At 48.0% G+C, this 10,007-nt stretch overlaps 1 protein-coding gene across 1 annotated transcript in view; it reads right to left on the reverse strand.

Annotated features, from left to right (window-relative positions):
- Positions 1-6,536, reverse strand: part of MYO7B (myosin VIIB) — a 92,097-nt gene extending 85,561 nt beyond the window's left edge. Inside the window, exon 1 of the mRNA XM_060178098.1 lies at positions 6,442-6,536. The gene's annotated coding sequence lies outside the window, so the exon portion shown is untranslated. The remainder of the gene's footprint in view (positions 1-6,441) is intronic.
- Between the last annotated feature and the right edge of the window lie 3,471 nt (positions 6,537-10,007).

A 10,007-nucleotide genomic window follows, 5' to 3' on the forward strand; every position in this document is an offset into this window, starting at 1 on the left:
CTTTAGATAATTAAATGCCTCCATCAGGAGATTAATTGTATTGATCTTTATGTATCAACTCTTGTCATACCAACCCCTGCCATCAGGGCATGCTGAACTTTAAGAAACCTGTGAATTCTGACATATGTGAAAACTGTTCTTTGTCTAGCCTTCTATATCAACCCAACCCTCCCCCCAATAAACGAGTGTGTTCATACCAGAATCCTCCCCGAGTTTCTTTCTTTTCATGCAGTCTCTTGAACTGATGATGGAAATTCGGTAGTTTACCTTTCTAGCTGAGAGACCACCCACACGAGCTCCAACACACACACATCGTCACCCCTTCCCAGGCTCTATCTCACAGGGGTCCTCTGCCAGTTCCCCACCCTCCCAAAGACCTGCCACCTGTCCCAGATGCCACTCCACTGATGCACAGACTTAGCTTCCTGCATCTGACACTGGTCTCGTGTCCCAGGACTGCTCAGCTCAAAAGACAAGTCACAGCCTCCAGCCAGGGCTCCAGCCACACCACCATCCAGCATCATGACCTACCCACCCCCAACCCTCCACCCCCCACCCCCGCGCGCCCCAACCCCTTAAGAAACTGCTTACTAGGAACCTCCCACTTCCTCTATAGAGCCTGTATTTCCCTCAGTCCTGAAACCTATAGGGTGGGGCTCACTTTCCTGAATGCTTTTCTCAATTCATACCAAATGATACTGCATCTGCTAATCCCAACCTAATCAACGCAATGAGTACCACCTCAGCATGCTTCACTTTAGACTGTGCCCAGAGATGTCAGGTGTGGAATGTCAATCCTTCAGCTTCATTACTCAGGTGAGACCTCTCCTTTCATAGGATTCTCTAATTCCATTTCAGGTGGTTCACTTCCTAACAAAGTCCCAAAACCTAGATTATAGACCAGGTCCCATAAGATAGGGCATATGTTCACATAAATTAGGGCAAAATATATACCTGAAAGCAAAAGTACACAACAGTCTGCATTGAGTCAGTATATGCAGCAAGCAAGTAGAAAGACCTAAAAAGAAACCATAAAGTTCCTAATGAGACACACATGAGAATGTCTTCTGCTGCATCATGGTTTCTTTTTGCAGCTTCATCACTCTGTGCCTAGTCCTCAGGACAGGATTGGGACTCCAAGGTCAGACATGTGGTTCTACTTGACAGATGAAGGAACTGAGGCTTATGATACCCTACTTGGTGGGTAGCCAAGACAGGATTTGAACCCGTGTGTGTTTGGCTCCAAAGCCCACATTTATCCCATTTCTCAGACTAAGATCTTACTCACTTGCTTTCCAGAGATATGCTGGCAGAGTAGCCATTAGCCACCCTGCCATCAGCTACTTAATTCATTTTTAGTTGAAACAAAATTTGGGGCCAGGCAGTGGTGCACCAGTTAAGGGCACATAGTATGAAGTGCAAGGACCACGCAAAGATCCTGGTTCAAACTCCTGACTCCTCAAAGCAGGGGGTGGGGAGGGGATTGCTTCACACGTGGTGAAGCAGGTCTGCAGATGTCTATCTTTCTCTCCCTCTCTCTCTCTATCTACCTTTCCCTCTCAATTTCTCCATGTCCAAATATATATATCCTCCAGGAGCAATGGATTTGTAGTGCCAGCACTGAGCCCCAATGATAACCCTGGAGGCAAAAAAGAAACATAAAATTTAGTTCTCTAGCTTCTTTGTCATGTGTGGCTAGTGAGGACTGCCCTGGACCATGCAGCAGAAAACGTCCACCAGGCTGGAAAGACGATCTCCTCTTGCCCCGCTATGGATGTACTCAGCTCTGGGCAGGGACCACCAGTATTCGAGATAGACATGAACTTTCCTCTGGATCTTAGTGATGTCATTATGTTAGTCCAGAACATCCCTGCTTCTCTGCCATTGTCATCAAGACATCCTCCCCCTCCCAGCCTGCAGAACTCTCCCCCTCCTCTGTCATTCTTCCTCCTCTCTCTATGACCTCTTCTGAAGTCTCCTCTCTCCTCTTTTGGGTCACTTTTCCTTTGCTCAGCCTCACCTCACTCCCGCCAAGGGGAAGGAAAAGGACTCATGTTGCTTGGTTACTTAAGGAAGCAAACAAGAGAGTCTAATGACCCTGGACTTTAGTCCTACTTTTACTTCTGCCACTAACTGCTCCATTTTTATTAATTCAACATACACTTTCCAAGTTCCTGGTCTGTGCCTCATCCCTGGTGGATGAAGTGGCCATGGATGGTGTGAGAAGCTCCAGCCTCTGCCCACAAGCTGCTCCCATTCAGTGACCAGGAAGGCACTTAACCCTCTCAGTTCCATGTCCTCTTGTATGAAAAAAAACACTCAAATTCCTGCTCTTTATATGCAAAAGACATGGAAATGCTAATTCAAAAGGTGGCCTTGGAAGTGGCACTGAGGATAAAGTATTGAACCCTTAATCATGAGGTTGAGTTTGATCCCCACCATCATGTGACAGAGTGATGTTCTGGTTCTCGCTCTTCTCTCTCTCTCTCTCATTGATCAGTCAGTAGTTTTTTAATAGGGTATAAGAAGCCCCATATTGGAAAACTGATTGTATATCTCAGACTCTTAAAACACAGACTGAATCTTTTTAATACATAGGCTGAGTCTTCGATATGTTGACTCTCTCAAAAGCCTAGACCAGGGAGAACAGAAGCAACCAGTGGCACAGCTATATACAAGATGTTGGGTATTGTACAGCGAATCCTAACAAAAGGACTTTTCAAAGTTAACCCAATTACCAAATAATGTGATGATAACAATAACTATCCATTGTCTTTTTGAACCCTAAGACAGCAGGAACCTCACATTTCCACTATAGAGCCTGTATTTCCCCCGGTCCTGGAACCTTAGGGTGGGGTGCACTTTCCTGAATGCTTCTCTCAATTCATATCAAATAATATTGCATCCGCTGATCACAACCTAATCAACACAACGAGTGCCACCTCAGTATGCTTCACTTCAGACTGTTTCCAGAGACTTCAGGTGTAGAATGACAGCCCTTCAGCTTCATTACTCAGGTGAGACCCCTCCTTTCATAGGATTCTCTAATTCCATTCCAGGTGGTTCACTTCCTAACAAAGTCTCAAAACCTAGATATAGACCAGGCCCCCTGAGATAGAGCATATGTTCACACATATCCATAAACTAGGGCAAAATATATACCTGAAAGCAAAAGTACACAATAGTCTGCAGTGAGTACCCCCCCACAACACTTCATCTGCACTATTCCAGCCTTTAGGTCCATAATTGTTCAACAATTTGTTTGGCTTTGTATGTTAACTCTCTTTTCAGCCACCAGGTTCCAAATGTCAGCAGGATGCCAACCAGATTTCCCTGGACAGACGACCCCACCAGTGTGTCCTGGAGCTCTGCTTCCCCAGAGACCCACCCTACTAGGGAAAGAGAGAGGCAGACTGGGAGTATGGATCAGCCTGCCAACACCCATAGTTAGCGGGGAAGCAATTTCAGAAACCAGACCTTCCACCTTCTGCATCCCACAATGACCTTGGGTCCACACTCCCAGAGGGATAAAGAATAGGAAAGCTCTCAGGGAAGGGGATGGAATATAGAGGTCTGGTGGTGGGAATTGTGTGGAGTTGTACCCCTCCTATCCTACGGTTTTGTTAATGTCTCCTTTTTAAAATAAATAAATAAATAAATAAGAAACTGTTTCATTAGGTACAAAAAAAAAAAGCCCCATATTCATGATGGTACTATTTGCAATAGCCAAAATAAGGAGGTATCCTAAATGCCCAACAGCAGATAACTGCATAAATAACTTGTGGTATATATAAAAATATTCAATGCAGCATTACTTTATAATAAACACAGGTGAGGTTGCATGATTTGGAATAACTGGATGAAACTGGAGATGATGGTGCTAAGTAAGATAAATCCAAAGGTGAAGGGCAATTAGCAGATGGTTTTGTTCCCATGTGGAACATGTGCAACTAAAGCAAACCAACTTGCAAAAGCCAGGGCAACCAGACTGGTTTCGTGAGCACGGTGGCCTTGATGGTGGGGGTGCTACATGGTGACTTAGACTGACTGCAGTTGTGAAATTTTGCCCTTGAGATCTTATAAGGTTGTATAACTCTATCACTCATAAGGAGAAAAAATATAAAAATTTTACAAAAGGAGCCCTGCACGTGTCATGTGGGCTGAGTAAGAATGTGGGTGCAGTGATCGACATCTGAGCCATGCAAAGCATGAAGTTGTGTAAGCACATCAGGTAGCTGAGAGTTGACCATATGCTGTGTTGCTCCCTAGAGTCCCTGCCCAACACTGAACTGAGGATGTGACACAACCCAAGACAGACACGCGTGGAAGAACTCTGAGGAAGGCACCCAAGGTACAGCAAGGTGCCCAGGGACCCATCAACATGGGAATTTTTCTTGTGAAAAATATTATGGTATGGGGCCAAGTGGTGGCAGACCCGGTTAAACGCCCACATTACAGTGTGAAAGGACCAGGGTTCAAGTCCCTGATCCCCACCTGCAGGGGAAAAGCTTCACATGTGGTGAAGCAGGTGTCTCTCTGTCTCTCTCCCTATCTTTCCCTTCCCTTTCAATTTCTCTTTGTCTCTATCCAATAATTAAAGAGAGAGAATAAAAAAGAAATAAAATACTATGGCATTAAGTGAATTTTTCAATTTATTTTCCCTTTTGTTGCTCTTGTTTTTTATTGTTATTGCAGTTATTGTTGTTATTGATATTGTTGTTGTTGGATAGGACAGAGAGAAATGGAGAGAGGAGGGGAAGACAGAGAGGGGGAGTGAAAGATAAACACCTGCAGACCTGCTTCACCACCTGTGAAGCAACTCCCCTGCAGGTGGAGAGCCAGGGGCTCAAACCCGGTCCTTGTGCTTTGCACCATGTGTGCTTAACCCGCTTTTGCTACCACCTGATTCTCCATTAAGTGATTCTTAACCAAGACTCCTAGTGGAAGTATATCCCATGCTCAGAGAGCAGTACCTACTTAATTTTTTTGTTTGTTTTTTTTTTTTGCCCAGCACATTGCTCAGCTCTGGCTTATGGTGGTGCTGGGGATTGAACCCAAGACTTTTGGTACCTCCAGCTTGGGTGTCTTTTTGATAATTATGATGCTGTCTCCCCAGCCCTAATTTAAATCTTAAATGGAGTTCAGGATGGTAATAAATTAGAACCTAATTCAAGCCTAGAACTCAGAGGGGAGCCTAAAAAGAGACTTAATCATGGGGCAGAAAAGCACCCGATTGAGGCCTGGGGTGGGGCCCCCACACCTACCAGCTTCCTGCCTGGGCCAGTCCCTTCTCCTGCCTGTGCCTTAGAGCAGTGCCTTCTCCTGCCTGTGCCTTAGAGCAGTGCCTTCTCCTGCCTGTGCCTTAGAGCAGTGCCTTCTCCTGCCTGTGCCTCCCCTGTGAAATGAGACAGCGTCCGCCACATTAACAGCTCACAGAAGCCCACATTGGAGTGCCCCCCCCCCCAGCTACCTCTTTCCCTGGCTTTGGAGCAGGCAGGGTCCCTCCTCACCCAAGGGGCTGGGCCTTCCAGAGGTGGCAAGAGCAAATGTCCACAGTGCCTGAGGAAGCAGCCAGGCTTTCCATTCAGGTCTCAACTCCTCTGCTTCATACACACACCTCAGCCTCCAGGCTCCTGTCTCCTTGCCCATAAAATGGAGACAGCAGGACAACCCTACCAACGTGTCCTGGAACCTACCCTCCCTAGAGCCCTGCCCCAGAAGGGAAAGATAGAAACAGGCTGGGGGGTGTGTGGATTCACCTGCCAACACCCATGTCCAGTAGAGAAGCAATTATAGAAACCAGAACGCCCACCTTCTTCACCCCATTAAAGAATTTTGGTTCATACTCCTAGAGAGATAAAGAATAGGGAAGCTTCCAATGGAGGGGATGGGACACAGAACTCTGGTGGTGGGAACTGTGTGGCATGTTGTACCCCTGTTATCTTACAATCTTGTTATTTAATAATTATTAAATCACTAATAAAACATTTAAAAAAGGAAAAAAATGGAAACAAGTCAAGCAGTGAGGCAGTGAGGTGGCACACATGGCACAGTCAGTGGAGACAGGCGACTTTCACCCCTCACCACTCCCCCAGCAGGCTACCAGAGGAGGCTACCCAGCCTGCTTGATGGGACAGCTCCAGCATTAGCCTTGAGCCAGATTCTTGCCCCTGGACAGCTCCCCCTCCCCCTCCACAACCCGATGGGCTAAGCCATCTGGAATTCCTGGTTTCCAGGCTCTGGAAGGGAAGCCCCATTTTCTACAGTACCTTCACAGCTTCTTTCCCAGTGAACCCAGCAGCCCTTCCCCAGCTCTGCTCCTCCAGAGCCTCCTGCTGCCCAAAGACCCACCTCCCCAGAGGTGACTCAACCCTCCTGGAGGCTGGCACAATGTAGGCCAGGCACACCTGGTGCACGTGCAGCAGCCCCGGCACCCATTACCTCGTTAGTACAGGGCCTAGCCAACTCCGTTCCCCTCCACTCTGGAAGAGCAGGGACTGAGGTTCCAGGCAGCAGGTGAGTGAGGGAGAGAAGGCGGAAGAGCTCTAGGAGGAAGTGGCTGAGCACTCTGGACCCACGTAATTTATTACAGGACTTTGTCCCTAGGCTCCAGACACATCCACTCCCACACAGCTCCCACTGTTGCAGTGAGCAAGGCCTCAGAGTTGTCTGACCTTCAACCCAGGCCCCTTCCACAGAGAGTCCTTGAGGCCACCAGGGTCTGTGTTCCACATACCTGTTGCTGGCAACCAGTCACCTCCCATGGTGACAATCAGCAGGTCACCAGGTCAGCTCAACATTTTGCCAGGCACTGTAGGGTCTCAGAAGCTCTGGGCAGGAGCTCTGGCCCTAAGCACTGTACATTCTGTTGAGGGTGGGGGGCACATCCAGAAGAGATGCCAGGGCAGCCAAAGTGTATGCGCCACAGAGCAGCATGATTGCCAGAAGGGCTCCCAGAAGCAGGGGGGCTGGATAAGGGGGAAGTTGTGGCAAGGAAGAAAATGCAAACCTTCTGAGGAGGAGGGCACCTGGCAGAGCCTGGGAAGAAGCCAATCTAGGAGGGAAAGAAGACTCTGGAAGTAGTGTGAGTGAGCCTTACGGGGAACTGTTTGTGATCAACTATGAACATGGTGGGTAATGCAAAATACCTGCTCATTGCAGCTCTTCTTCTCTTCTCTTTTCCCCTTCTCTTCCCTTCCCTTCTCCTCTTTCCTTTTCTTCTCCCCTCCCCTCTTCCTCCCCTCCTTTTCTCTTAGCCCCTTCCCTTCTCCTCTTCCCTTCTCTTCTCCGCTCCCCTCCTCTTCCTCCCCCTCCTTTTCTCTTAGCCCCTTCTCTTTTCTCTTCTCCCCTTCCCTTCTCTTCTCCCCTCCCCTCCCCTTTTCTCCTCTCTTCTCTTCTCCCCTTCCCTCCCCTTTCCTTCTCTTCCTTTCTCCTCTCCCCCTCTGCATAAGTCTTTTATTGTATTTTCATACATATCATTCCAGGAATACACAGAGAAAGAAGAGCTCCAATAGCCCAGGCTCCTTCCCATTAGTCTCAGTCTCTGACTTTATTTCTCATCATTTTCCTTCATACATTTCAAGAAACTCAGGGGGGCTGGGTGGTGGTGCAGCTAGTTATGCGCAATTACAGTGCACAAGGACCAGGGTGCTGCAAGTGTCTTTCTCTCTTCCTTACTATCTTCCCCTTTTATCTCAATTTCTGCCTATCTCTACCCAATAAATAAAGCTAATAAATTTTAAAATAAAAGAATTTTTGTAAACAGGAATTCTCTCATTCTAGGGAGCTTAATAAGCTCAGTAGGGGTGTTCATTTCCTTGTTAAGAATCTGTCTTCCCTTGTTTTTTACAGAGTGGGCAGCATGCTGGACCACAGTGGAATCTCTTCCACTTCTGTCATGCTGACATATGTGAGGCATCCTTTTTAAAAAAAAAAAAACAGCATCCATTCCCTTCCTGCACCAATCATCACTTTTTTTTTTTTTTTTGCCTCCAGGTTTATTGCTGGAACTCAGTGCCTGTATCATGAATCCACTGCTCCTGGAGGCCTTTTTTCCCCATTTTTGTTGCCCTTGTTGTTGTTATTGTTATTGCTGCTGTTGCTGTTGTTGGATATGACAGAAAGAAATGGAGAGAGGAGGGGAGGCCAAAGAGGGGAAAAGACAGACACCTGCAGACCTACTTCACCACCTGTGAAGCAACCCCCCCTGCAGGTGGGGAGCCAGGGGCTGGAACCGTGATCCATAAACCGGTCCTTGCGCTTCACACCACGTGTGCTTAAGCCGCCGCACTACTGCCTGGTCCCCAACATCACCTTTCTTACAACTCTGCACTTTTGTGGCCAAGAGAGTGACTCTGCTTTCTAAGAGGTCCAGGGAACATATAGCAGCCCCCTGCCTTCTCTCCCTGTCTTAGTCTTGTGACAGCTTATCAGAAGGGGGCAAGTGGCTCCAACCAAAGGGAAGGGCTATGGCCCTGCCTTTCCACTGGATCCTTAGTGCTGCTCCAGCCAGAGCCAGTTGAGTTACTTCCCTCTCCCAAACCCTGGGAAGGAGCTGAGCTGGCAGGCATCTCTTAGATAAAGTTGAAGCCACAGCAAGGCAGCAACCCTGACTTTGGGCCTCTCTGCAGAAAAGAAGCTAAGAGCTGGCTTGTAGAAAGGGCAGAGCAGATGATCAGAGAGCCAAGACTGTCTGCGGAGAAGGGCCAGGCCTGAGGCTGCCTCTGCATTAGGTAGCATTCATTAGGCAGTCCCCTGCTAACTGCTCCTTTTGTGGAGACAGCTTGAAGGCGCTTCTGATTCTTATAGCCAGTCTGGCCTGTCAAAGACAGGAAGCCATCTTGAACCCTAAGACAGCAGGAACCTCATATTTCCACTATAGAGCCTGTATTTCCCCCAGTCCTGGAACCTTAGGGTGGGGCGCACTTTCCTGCATGCTTCTCTTAATTCATACCAAATAATATAGCATCAGCCGATCCCAACCTAATCAACGCGAGAGCCACCTCAGCATGCTTCACTTCAGACTGTTTCCAGAGACTTCAGGAGTGAAATGACAACCCTTCAGCTTCATTACTCGGGTGAGACCTTTCCTTTCATAGGATTCTCTAATTCCATTCCAGGTGGTTCACTTCCTAACAAAGTCCCAAAACCTAGATATAGACCAGGCCCCCTGAGATAGAGCATATGTTCACACATATCCATAAACTAGGGCAAAATATATACCTGAAAGCAAAAGTACACAATAGTTTGCAGTGAGTACCCCCCCCAACACTTCATCTGCACTATTCCAGCCTTTAGGTCCATAATTGTTCAACAATTTGTTTGGCTTTGTATGTTAACTCTCTTTTCAGCCACCAGGTTCCAGATGCCAGCAGGATGCCAACCAGATTTCCCTGGACAGACGACCCCACCAGTGTGTCCTGGAGCTCTGCTTCCCCAGAGACCCACCCTACTAGGGAAAGAGAGAGGCAGACTGGGAGTATGGATAGACCAGTCAAAGCCCATGTTCAGCGGGGTAAGCAATTACAGAAGCCAGACCTTCTACCTTCTGCATCCCACAATGACCTTGGGTCCATACTCCCAGAAGGATAAATAGGAAATCTATCAGGGGAGGGGGTGGGATAGGGAGATCTGGTGGTGAGAATTGTGTGGAGTTGTACCCCTCTTGTCCTATGGTTTTGTTAATGTCTCTTTTTTAAAATAAATAATAAAGACAGGAAGCCAGTTGGAGCTGCTTCAGTGAGAGACTTTTTGGAGGAAACAGGATGCTCTGCACTCCCCCAGCTTAACCCCAGTGGCCCCCATTCTAGTGCTCCACTGTCCCCCTAGGCTCCAAAGATCCCCAGTGACCCACACCCAGTGCCCCGCTGCCCCCCCCCAGGCTCCAGCTGATCCCCAGTGACCCCCATCCCCGGTGCTCCCCTGTCCCCCCAGGCTCTGCCACCCAACAACCTTGCCCAGCTTCTAGGTCAACACTAGCTGTGGAGGTACTTCACAGAAAATGTGGC

This window comes from Erinaceus europaeus, chromosome 18 (assembly GCF_950295315.1).
Source record: "Erinaceus europaeus chromosome 18, mEriEur2.1, whole genome shotgun sequence".
NCBI lineage: Eukaryota > Metazoa > Chordata > Mammalia > Eulipotyphla > Erinaceidae > Erinaceus > Erinaceus europaeus.